We start from the raw sequence: 10,907 nt of genomic DNA on the forward strand, positions 1-10,907 counted from the left end.
TATATATATGTATGTATGTATTTATATATGTGCATATGTAATGTATCTATGTACTGATATCATCATGGGTTAGAAATTAGGGGGAAAATTCAGAGTAAAAATCTGAGGACTGTCTACTAGACTGGACAGTATATAAAAACATCTCGGGTGGACTGCTTGCTCTTTTAGATTTAGTACAGCTTAAAAACATATATAATTATTTAACTTTATGTCAAACATTAGCTTTAGAAATATAATATTTCAGATTGTATTTATACTCACAAGGTAAAATGGATAAAGAGGTTTCTCTCTCTCGACCAACAAAATTTTTAAAAATTACTTTCATTTGAACTAGCCAGATTAGTGATGTCCAATAGAAATACAATATGAACTACATATGTAATTCCAAATGTTTTAGTAGTCACATTAAAACTATATAAAGAAAAAATTTTAATTAATTTAAATAATACATTTGTTTACCTAATATATTGAAATATCATTTCAATATCTAATCAATATAAAACTTATTAATAAGATACTTTACATGTTTTTCCTATTAAGTCTTCAGAATCCTATAGTTACTTTACACTTACAGCACATCTCAACTCATACCAGCCACATTTCACTTTTAAGTGCTCAGATAGCCACATGTGGCTTGTGGCTACTGGATTGGAAAGCACAGACCTAGATAATTGAAATCAAAAGATTTTTAAAATCTAGAATATATAGATACTTGTTTCAGTTATCCACCTTACTTTGCATGTGCAGGAAGTGTTATTTAAAAATAGAAAAAGTAGAAAGCATAGTAAAGCTATAATCATAATACTATAAAAATTCCACTAAAGAATTTATCCTCATAACACTGTAAGAATGAGATTAATAGAAATATCTATAATTGATTAAATTGAATTGAATGATTAAACTAAACCTTTTTTAAAAATACATATTTTATTACTATTTCTGTGTATATTAGTTTGTCCAAAACAAAACTATGTTTTAAATCAGTTTCTTAGTGGACTTCTATGACTATAGTCTTGCAACTATGAAATACTAGTTTTCAACATACCTATACTATTTCCCAAGTCCTTGAGTAAAAAGTGCATACATATACATATATACAGACACACAGACACATACATATATGCATAAGAAAATCTGTACTTATTGAACCCTCTTGCCAAAATATATCCCTTATCATTACTTCAGTATTAAATGATTTATAAATAAAACTATCATTAATTTTAAAATGGTCCCACTTACATTTAACTTAGACTAAGAACAGTGATGTTGAAAGAGCATGTGGGAACCGATGTAGCCAACTTATTTAGTAACAGGCAGCATCCTAACTATACTAGCTCATTTATCCATGTAACTCATTTAATTTTCACAGAATCTTATGATTAGCCATTATCATAACTTATAGTCATTTTACATATGAGGAAAGTAATGTACAAAGAAGTTAAGTAACTCCCCCAAATTTGCACAGCTAGTGATTGTTATATCTGAAAGTCAAACAAAGGCTGTCTAAAATTAGTCCAAAGAAGCCCTGACCACCTCAGGTAGGATGAAGCAAAGAATGAGGTTGAATAAATTTACCTTGCACAGAGACTGTATCTGGTTACAAATGGAAGGAGAGGAGTTGGACTTCATGCAGAGATGCAAACAACCCTGATAAAATAATTTAACCAGTCCATACATTTAACAAATATGTATTTCTCTTTGCTAGGCACTGGAGTACAGTGATGCATAAAACATATGAGTTTACAGTTGAGGAGAAATAGGGAAAGAGAGCAAATACAGTCTGCCTTCCATATCCCTGTGCTCTGCATCCTTGAATTCAACCAACTACAAATCAAACATATTTGAAAAAAAAAAATTCCAGAAAGTTCCAAAAAGCAAAACTTGAATTTGCCACGAGCTGGCCACTGTTTACATGGTATTTACATTGTATTTACAACTATTTATACAGAATTTACATTGTATTAGGTATTATAAGTAATGTAGAGATGATACAAAGTATACAGATAATGTGCATAGGTTATAAGCAAATACTATGCAATTTTATGTAAGGGACTTGAACATCCTTGTATTTTGGTATCCTCAGAGGATTGGTTCCAGGGCCAGGACACTGTGAGATGACTGTAATTATAATGCAATATAGAAAGTGCTCTCCTAGGAATAAACACAAAATGATATGAGAATATAAAAAAATATACTTAACACGGCCTTAGGCATTAGGGAAGGCTGAAAGAAAAGCTGTTGAGTCCTGAAGAACTGCTAAAAGTTGAATTAATGATTGGCAAATATATTTAAAGAAACCTACAATATTACTTTCTTCAGGGTAACATCTCCACGTGGATCGGCTAGATGCATCTCAACCTCAAGATATGATTAAAGACAACTATGATGAAATCGAACCTCAGAATCTCATGTGGAAGGGCAAATGAAGAAGTATTAACTGCTGAGTCAGTATCTACTCTGTAGCAGGTGCTGGATATGCTCTATATATATGACTTCTACATTCCTTTCTTATGTATGTGCAATGAAGTTTCAAAAGGGTAGTTAACTTGCCCAAGATTAATGCGGCAGAGCTCTGACATCAAATGGTCTGATTCTTCTTTTTCAATTGAATACTGCCTCCTTCCTTTCTATAAAATAAGGTAAACTCCCACTTGAGAGAAAATGATTTGCTTACTACTTTGAGGTATTCACTGAAAGATAAGAGGCTTATAAAATATTCAAACAAGTAACATTTTTGAAATAGTCACTAAGGAGTTTCATCATATATATTAATTATATATGTAATAATATTTTACTTTTGAAGAACAATGAATTTTTGTGGTATACAAAGCTCTTTCATTTCCCTTTTCTCATTAGTTAGCATAAGTAATTACAGACAAGGTAATGTTATTCCCAATTTGGAGATAAGAATGCAGACATCTAAATATATCACAAATTTAAAACATTCAGATATATACTCAGCATATCCATTGATACCTTTTTTCAGATTCAGATTGTCCAGATTCAGATTTTTCAAGATATTCTGTTCTTGTTTAACTGTCTCATGATTTTTATTTACATATTATTTTTGAAAATTATTTATAATTAGAAGTAAAATTAAGCTTAACAAAATGTTTGGAATGTAGCAGTAGGCAACTCAAGGATTTGTATCAATAGCCAGCATAATTTTTTATTAATAATTTAAAATGATTGTATTTTTATAAAGGCTAACTTGAAAAATATTAAATCTTGAATATGTTTTTATTTAAGCAAGTCTTTACTAGAAACCATAGAGACTTACATTATGGAAGGTGTGCCAAACATTCTGTGAATTTTCTATTGTGGATGATCACATTATTTTATAGATTTTATAGACGAAACTTTCCAGGGATTTTTTGCAGAACTGATGTATTTTTCTGATGGATTCTCTTGTTTTTTTTCTGGGCTATATTACTTAACTAGACCAATAAATAAACTAGAACAGTTCAAATAACTCTTCTGTTAAAACTGAATTTATATGAAATCAAATATCAACTTGATAATATAAGATCAAAGTAAATAGTTTTCAATATTTTTAATATCCTTAAAATATAATTGATATAAATTCTAAAACATGCAATTTCTTTGGTTTTTAGTATCATTTTCAACATTGACTTATGTTACACTTAGAATTTTCAAACAAAAAAATAAATTTCTAATGAGATTTCATAAGGTGATAATACAATTTAAACTGAAAATGATTGAAATTATTAGTCAGACACTGGTATTTTGGCAGGATGCTTAACATGTTTTATTAGTTAACTAGCATTATCTCTCAACTGTTAGTATTGTGATGATCACCTCTAATAGGTAAATAGGTCATAAATCATTTGTGAATTTAGCAAAAAAATTTGCATGCCAAATACTCCATTTATCAATGAATTTCTTTACATAGAAAAGTCAGAAAAATTCTCCTTAGAGCCTTAGGAATTGCACTTGCACTCAAAGCTTAGCAGAAAAAACAAAAAGAATTTGCCTAATTTTACTTCTTTACCGTAGTTTAGGGTAATATATTGGAGACTAACAAAACTTCCATGTTAAGAGTCTTTCAAAATAAATTGTTTCAGTTATCTATTCCTGTGTAACACGCCACTCCAAAATTTTGAGACTAAATGCTGATTAATCATTTCTGACCATTCTGTGTGTTGTCTGGGCTCATCTGGGTAGTTTTACTGCTCCATGTGATATAGCTGAGGTAACTCATGTGGCTGCGTTTAACTGGAGTTTGTCTGGGCTGGAAGGTCCAGAATGGTTTCTCATCCTTTAAGGCTTATCTCCATGTGATCTCTAATGATTCAGCAGTCTAGTCTGTACTACCTTACAGCTAAGTGACTAAATTCCTAGTGGGAGCATTCCAAAAGGACAAACTCCAATACACATATGCCTATCAATCCTCTGCTTGCATCATACTTGCAAATGTCCCATTGACCAAAAGAAGACACAGAACCAAGCCTAGGTTCAATGTGGGAGGGGACTACACAAGGTCTGGAACACTGGGAGTCAAGGCTCACTTAACATTTTGTCATGATCTCTCTGATCCCTGATGATCCATTCCTCTCACATGCAAAAGAAAATCATGCTCTCTCCAAGACCCAAAAGTCTTATCCTATTATGTCATCAGATCTAACTTTGAAGTTCAAGAGCCCACATCTAAATAATGTTCAGGGTGATCCCTTAGGTACAGTTACTTGGGCTCATTTCTTGGGTGCAGAGACTTATAAACTGGAAAGGTAAATTACCAGTCTACCCTCTATGTAAGTTCATAAAATGGTGAGATAGAAAGAAGATAATCATGCTAGACACTCCTACTCAGAAAGGATGGAGGAAGTAGAGACACATAGAAATTCTGGAATCCAGTCATGTACATGCCACCAGTTGTCCTGCTCCAGAGGCAGGGGATGTTTCTTGATTATACCCACTTCTCCTATTTGCAAGTGGCTCCCTCTGGCCCTTGGCTCAATTCTATGCCCCCCTTTTTAGTAACAAGTTGCTTTTGCTTGTAGCTCAGTATGTTTCTCAGGCTGTTTCCTGCTGTAGAAAGTCGACGGCCCAAATTGTTTTGAACTGTCTCTGTGCCTTTTAGTCTAAGCTGATAGTGCTTTCACTACTAAAATTCCATTTAAAATCATGTGGACTGTTTACATATTATAGTTCATTCCATTAAACAAAAGTCACAGGGACATATATTTTCAAGACAGATCTCTTTCTACTTTGAAATATGGGTTAATGTGCTTTGAGACAGCACCCTTAAAATTCTTAGGAGCCTTTGGTCTGGCTGAGAGTCTGAGAAGAAACAACTTGAATCTTTCTTAGGTCTTAACTAAGGGTCTTACATTCATAGCCTTGATGTGATCTTTATTTTGAAGCCACATTTTACTGTTATTACCCTGAATTTCATTTTCACCTCTTAATTTGATAATCTATTGTCCACTGGAGAAGCTGGGAACGAAAACCAATTTTATATTCTAACTCAGCTAATCTTCTGTTAGAAATCATTTCATTAAGCTCTGCTTGAAACCAAACAGTTCCTTCTTTCATTCATCTCTTTCCTATAAAACCATATCTTAGGCAACTATAAGAAGCCAATTGGCACTTTCAACATCCTGTTTGAAAATCTACTTAGCCAGAATCACAAAGTCATTAGGTACATGTTTTATCTTACAAGTTATCAAGGTCATTATTCCCATTAATTTTCTATCAATACATAAATTAGGTTGTCAAGTTTCCAATAGCAATTTTATCACTGCTCTTCTAACCAGGTATTTGCTGCTTAGTCCCAAAGCCAATATTTTATGTTTGTATGATGCCAGCACCCCACTTCTATATAGTAGCAATTTCTGTTTCAGGTATATATTGCTGTGGTAAAAACGCTCCAAAAAACTTACTGACTTATAAGAGCAAGTCCTTATTATTTCTTATGATTCTGTGGGTTGATTGAGATCAGTTGATTGGTTGCTCTGCTCCACGTGGCAAAATGGGTATTACTCGTGTGGCTTTATTAAAGTGAGAGCTTAGCTGGGGCTAAAACAGTGAAATGGTTTCATCCTCCAGATTAGTCTAGTCTTTACTTCTTTTGAGGTAAAATTTACTTACTGGAGTTTTGGAACGAAAATGTATGTGTGTGTGTGTGTATATATATATATATATATATATATGAAGTTCTTTGAAAAAATTGTGAAACTATTTACAAATACAGGTTTCTTACATGCCTTAAGACTCTTTATAAATAAAATTCCATAGGTCAGCGCTTCTCAAACTTTTTCTTTTTGGTATCCATATGGTAGCGGAGGATGTTCAAGTCACCAGAAGACCTGTGGCATCTAGTCTCCAAGACGGCCTTTGATGATCCCTGCCTCATGGTATTCACACCCTTGTTTAGTTCCCACTCACATTGTCCCAAGGTGGGTCTGTGTAAGCAGTAGAAAACATCAGAAGCGATAGAATATCACTTCTGAGATCACATTATAAAAGCCTCTGACTTCCTTCTTGGGCACCTCCCCCTCATGCCGGCATCTCTCTCATCACTACAGGGCTACGTGGTGGATGACTGAAGCCTCTTGTCAACATCTGTGTAAGTGAACTTAGAAGCAGATCCTTAAGCCCTAAATAACTACAGCCCTGGTCAACAGCTTGACTACAGCCAATGAGAGACTTGAGACAGAATTACCCAGCTAAGCTACATCCAGAAACTTTACCCTCAGAAAGTGTCAGGTAATAAATGTCGGTTTAAGCTCCAAGTTTTGGGCAATTCACTTTGTCAATAGTTAACTAGTATATAGACACAAAATACCTTTCCTTATATTTTATGAAAAAATTTCATACGAGCTCTGAATTTTCTTTTATAATATATCCAGGTCTTTTTCCTTATTTATTGTTTTTTTAAATAGAAATCCATTTTTAATTTATTTATTTTATTTACTTTTTTATTTTTGGCTGCATTAGGTCTTCATTGCTGCACGTGGGCTTTCTCTAGTTGCTGTGAGCAGGGGCTACTTTTCGTTGATGTGCATGGGATTCTCATTGTGGTGGCTCCTCTCTGTTGTGGAGCATGGGCTCTAGGCGCGTGGGATTTAGTAGCTGTGGCACACAGGCTTCAGTAGTTGTGGCTCGTGGGCTTAGTTGCTCCGCAGCATGTGAGATCTTCCCGGACCAGGGCTGGAACACGTGTGCCCTGCATTGGCAGGCAGATTCTTAACCACTGCACCACCAGGGAATCCCTATATCCCATTTTAATATAAACTAAATCGTACAGATTACTCTCCATAAGATAAACTGATGCTTTTAGGGAGATTTGCCCTCTTTATTTTTTCTTGGGATCCCTGGTCAAAACATCTAATTTCTAACATCTTTTATTAAAAACTTCTAATATAAAGTGTGAGATGCTTAGGATTATGCTTAATGAGAAATGTCTCACCTATATGGAAAAAAAAAAAACTGTAATTTTTCTTCCAAAAAGCCAAAAAGAAGACACAAAAACGTGGAAAGATAGATTTCCTCAAATTGAATCATAAATCCAATGCAATTCTAAAAAGAAATCTTAAGAAGGAGGTGGCAAAATATATCTCAGAGAGGGCTAGCTCTAAAATCAGAGCAGAATACTGACTCTAAAACTTCCAAAAGCAAGTACGTAGCTCTGTGCCTCAGTATAGTTACCACTACTGAGTAAAGAAGACAATCAAAATAAATAACGTCATCGTTTTTATTGTGATGAATCTATTCTAAGAAAACACTTTCACACTTACTCAGAGATATATGTATAAAAATACTCATTACACTGTTCATAATAACAAAAAATTCAAAACAATTTAAATTTCTATTATTAGGGCAGTCGTTAAAGAAATTAAAAGATCACTCACACTATGATATACTATGTGACTATTACAAAGAATGGGTTTTCTTTTATGTATAGTGATGTGAAAATTGTCCATCTTACATTAAGTGGGAAAAAAAAAGCCTGGTGCATATCACTGTGTACATTATAATCTCATTTGTTAAAATAGGAATAATAAAAATAATATTTTAAAAAGATCTCTCGCTCTCTTTCTCTCTGTGTGTAATGAAAATGAGAGAGGCGGATCTGTTTTTGTGTGAATAGGGACACGATGTGGAAGATTTCATATACAATAGCTAATGATGTTTACTTTAGGGTAGTGTGTTAAAGAGGTAGACGGAGCCAGACCTTCGCTTTCTGCTTTTTATCAGTCAGGCGGTTTTCAGTCACAAGTAACAGAAAAGTAAACAAAAATTTGCTTAAGGAACAAAAAAATTTATTATCCCATTTAACAGAAAAGCTAGAAAGAAGCTAGGCTTCTGGATTGATTGATTAGTCGTTCAGTTATGTTATTGCAGAACTGTGTTCTTTCCTTTCCCTTTGTCATCTTCTGTCTATATCACTGCTCATCAGGACGGTGGGATAACTGCCAATAGCAGAAAGGGCCCTACACTTTTTCAAGAATGACAGAGATTCTCTTCCACTGAAGAACAAGGATTCCAACAATCCTCTTTTTGTGTTTCAAGGCCAAAATTTGGTCACATAATTATTCTTAAGCCAATCACTGACAACACCGATGCTATGATTCAACCAAGCAGGCTCACCCCTTGAGATCAAGTCAGTTACCTAAACCACATTGGTGCCATTCAACAAAATGGCTGCTACAGTATTGCGTAATATTGTTAATATTTTTTATACAATAAGATGTATTACTTTCAACACTAAAATAATTTTTTTAAAAGAATATTATAAATCTTGAAGATAAATGTTGTGTATGTTTGATAATCATCCAATAGTCTGCTAAAATTTTATTTAAATCTAGAAAATAGTTTTAAAATTTCTTAGATTATTATAAAAGGAAGTAAAATGAGGTAGGCAGAGATACTTTTGACAACTTACGATGAAAAGGAAGATCACTTATCATTTGTATTTTATAAGATGGTATTACTTTGATAGTTTATCTCTACTTAAAAATTAGTGGAAGGGCACCAATATACTATCAACCATAAAAGCATAAGGAAGGGACATTTTTAATACTAGAAAACAAAGATATGTAAGGTAACAAATTTCTTCTCACCTTATGTAAACCTATCTTAAAGTTTGGAGAGGAGTGAAAAGAAACCTTGTTTTAAGGAGAATAAAAAATAAAATGGCTTAAATATCAAATGTTTGAATGCTAATTTGAAAAAAACCCACTCCCAATGTACTTAAGAAATACTATCAATTAGAACTTTTAATATCTAAGAGGTAATTCCTAATAACTTTTATATCTTTCACTGTGGCTAAGGAGATAATAAAATTCAGGAGTTGAGAGGGCCAAGATAGTCACAAATTAACCAAATAGAAAAAAAAAAATGCTAGGTAGTTATTTTGAAAATTCATTTGCTGCTTTCTATAGTAAAATGGTTTTAATGAATTACCTACCTGTTTCCTACAGTAGACCACAGCTCTACTGCAACTAATCTAGAGTATGGCTAACTAAAACTGGATTTCTTAGCTCTTTGGAGACTATAGAATACCAGTTAATAATATTATTATGTGAAGTGCAAATGAAAGAAAACATTTTTAAGTGATGAAATCTCCTTTCCTAATATAACAAACTACAACATATATAACAAAAATCAAATGGATTTAATCAGGTTTATCTGCCCAGAGTTGCCTCTTATATCTAAAAAAACAAGATTACTAATTTTTCCATGATGAAAATTTGTTTGATTTAATAAGAAATGCAAAAACCTCGATACTTTCAAGTTCTCATTTCTAGTTCCGGTTTTGCCTGAGTATAGTTTAAAGAGAGAGCAAACTTTAAGAAAGACTGTATAAATACAATTCCAAATCATGCCTTAAAGTCTAGTGCTTGGTGTGTGTGGCAGGCACAACCATCTCTTTGCAGGGATCTCAATGCATAGAAGTCCAATCAGAACCCCATAAGTACTTGGTAAGAATAGACTAAATTGTTCTTATGTTTGGCACCCAGTTATTTTTTTTTACTGATACTTTGTTAATAGCATTTCACAAATGCATTACTTCCAAATAAGAAAATATCTTCAGCGGGGAGTTCTCTCTTTGTAAGGGAACTCCTGAAATGTAAGACCACTTTCACATTATTCTAACTGCTTCCTTGCTTTCTTCTTCACAGAGCTCTTCTTTCAGGAAGTCCACTTGAGCCTACACCCTCCATCCTGACCTGGTTTACATGCTCCTACTCTGTGCTTCATAAAATCCTGAGAATATAATTCCATCACTGGACCACTGGATAGATCCAGAATAATATTTTTCTCTGTGAACCTGTGAAGTGACTGCTACTGACTTTGGAATGGTAGGATTTTTTAAAAATGGGGATATCAAAAATAGATGTTAAAGCAGAGACTTTTAAAACTAAAACATTTTCCTACAAAGTACATGGACACTATGTAGTTGGAGAGTTTGGGAAGTGAAAACTACTACGTTTCACAGACTTGCCCAAGAGGGTCTAACATATGATTTGGACAGTGGAAGACAGGGGAAAGCCATCTTCTTGCTGGCATAGCAAGCAAAGTCATGGAGACTGGAGTGAATAAAGGCAGTTGAGGAGCCCCACACTCAGCTTCCCAGCCATGAGTCACCAGTATTATGTGGATGAGAGGTAGTTTGACCGCAGGAGCAGCCTATATTCCCCTGGATTACAACTTTGGTGATGTGCCCTTAAATTCAGGAATCCAGTAGTTGACCCTGACTTCCATTCCTAGCTTGTTCAACAATTGTCTAAGCTACAGATTCCCTGAATTAAATTTCCTTTCTGCTTGATACACTTTGAAAAGATTTAACTTCCTGCACTGAACCAGAACTGTTACATACTCTTTGTTATATTCTTCACTTACATGGTTTTTCCCTCACTAGATACCAAACACTTTTTATG

General features: G+C 33.8%; 1 long non-coding RNA gene across 8 annotated transcripts in view; it reads left to right on the forward strand.

The window, feature by feature from the left end:
• The window catches only part of LOC118906249, a 64,383-nt gene that overhangs the window by 30,165 nt on the left and 23,311 nt on the right, over positions 1-10,907 (forward strand). For 4 of the 8 annotated variants that reach the window (XR_005022458.1, XR_005022469.1, XR_005022456.1 and 1 more), the window contains 4 exons: positions 2,320-2,444; positions 6,303-6,377; positions 6,549-6,729; positions 10,149-10,328. This is a non-coding gene — a long non-coding RNA (uncharacterized LOC118906249). Of the gene's footprint in view, positions 1-2,319; positions 2,467-6,302; positions 6,420-6,548; positions 6,730-10,148; positions 10,329-10,907 lie in introns of all 8 variants that reach the window. The other 4 variants (XR_005022464.1, XR_005022457.1, XR_005022468.1 and 1 more) reach the window with 4 other exon arrangements.

This window comes from Balaenoptera musculus, chromosome 1 (assembly GCF_009873245.2).
Source record: "Balaenoptera musculus isolate JJ_BM4_2016_0621 chromosome 1, mBalMus1.pri.v3, whole genome shotgun sequence".
In the NCBI taxonomy this organism is placed as follows: Eukaryota; Metazoa; Chordata; class Mammalia; order Artiodactyla; family Balaenopteridae; genus Balaenoptera; species Balaenoptera musculus.